This window comes from Chelonoidis abingdonii, chromosome 1, assembly GCF_003597395.2.
Source record: "Chelonoidis abingdonii isolate Lonesome George chromosome 1, CheloAbing_2.0, whole genome shotgun sequence".
Classification (NCBI taxonomy): Eukaryota; Metazoa; Chordata; order Testudines; family Testudinidae; genus Chelonoidis; species Chelonoidis abingdonii.
The window spans coordinates 150,792,469-150,794,320 of NC_133769.1; the positions used below are offsets into that span (position 1 = coordinate 150,792,469).

The 1,852-nt window shown below is 39.4% G+C and overlaps 1 pseudogene; it reads right to left on the reverse strand.

Annotated features, from left to right (window-relative positions):
* The window catches only part of LOC116835825 (taste receptor type 2 member 40-like), an 18,363-nt pseudogene that overhangs the window by 1,022 nt on the left and 15,489 nt on the right, over positions 1-1,852 (reverse strand).

The window sequence follows — 1,852 nt, forward strand, 5'->3', positions numbered from 1 at the left end:
TCCAATTTCATTAGCTATAGCAAAAGAAATCTCCTAAAATGTTCTCTCTGTGTGTGTGTGTGTGTGTGTAGTTTTAAGAGCAATGATAGCATGGCCAAACCTTTGTAATAAATACCATGTCAGAAAAATTCCTAAGGGTTTTTCTTAAGTTTAGACTAGTTTTATTTCTCGGTAAGTAACTATTATTTACACGAGGAAGTCAACATAGTAGTGACTGTTTATCCCAAGGCTGAATTTAGCCATTCTAGTCATTCTTGCTTTGTATCAGTTAGTTTCTTCTACATAGTGTGACTGACTTGGAAAATAGTATGTATGCACATTCACAGATCATAGTCTTGTATTATAAATGATAAGTAACTGAATGCACTATGCCCATACAGAATTAGGCCTCAATTCAGCAGTGCACTTAAGAATGTGTTCAACTTTCACTATCATGAAACTTAGGCACATACTTATGTGTTTTGCTGAATAGGGATGGATTTAAGATAGTGCTTAAGCGATTTCCTGAATCGGGACTTAGTAATTATATTGCCTTGATAAAAAACTTGGATGCAAAGATAACAAACAAAAGAAGTATAAACACTAGTAATAATGAAATAATATTCCATTATTATTTTTTATTTATATTACATTAAAGCCCAAAGGCTGCAATCAAGATTGGTGTAAAATCTTGCCAGGCTCTATGCCTACACGTAGGTACACACGATACCTGCTATAAGGAGCTTTCAATACAATTCAAGACGAGAAGCAATGAGTGTGACAAACAATAGCAAGTAGTGGGAGAGAGAATGAGTGTGGTGATTAATATGCTGAAGACTAGTGAGACACAGGCTAACAATGTGCTCCACTAGGAGATTCTGAATTTAAAAAAAAATCCTTATCCAAACAACTCTCTCCTGTGCTCCCTTAATATCCAAGGCGGTGTGCTTTGGCTCTCTATTATTCTTATATTGTTTTATTTGAGTTTGTTTGCTTTTCCATATAGATCATCCCCTTCCCATACAGACTATCCCCAACCATCCCACTAGTTATGGTTTTTAGTTCCTTTTAAAAATGTGTATATTACCAATATAATTAAATGTACATAATATATAGAAACAACCCCCACAACTCCCTCTAGGTTTGGGTCCCCATCATCTATTTATGCTTTCCTCTGTCCCAGAGTAGGGGACCCAGAAGTATGATCCCTTGCTCTGTACTGCCCAGGGAGAGAGGGGTGAGTTCCTGCAGGGGGCAAGAAGGCAAAAAGCCATGATCAATTATGGTCTGAACCTGTGAATGTGATGTCCATTGCTCACCATGGTATCCACTGATCCTGCTCCCAACACCCTATTGTCTATCTCCAAACCCCATAAAGCAGCTCACTGAGGCCCTGATCCTGCAAGACTTACACATATGCTGAACTTTATGTATGTGAGTGTGTGCTGAAAGTTAAATACATGCTTAAGGCTTTGCAAGGTCAGGGCCAGTCTGGAACTACTGACCTAGCAGGGTATGTCTACATAGCACTTTGAAGCCCACAGGTGCCAGCCTCCCAGGGCTCATGTTAGTACCCTAAATATAGCTCTGGAGACAGTGCTTTGAAGTTGGGCTGGAGTTGTATGACTCTGACAAATGCATGGAACCTGCATAGATCTGCACTATTGTCTTGAGTGTTGCAAGCACAGGATGCAGTCATCTGGTGTTTGCACAGCTACAGGAAAAACTGCATCAGTGGGGAACATGGTTGTAATTTAAAGAATCCTTATTGAGGTTGCAGGAACAAACCATCCTGATGTGTAGAAAGAACAGTAAATATGGCAGGTGACCAGCTTGGCTTAACAGTGAAATCCTTGCTGATCTTAAACACAAA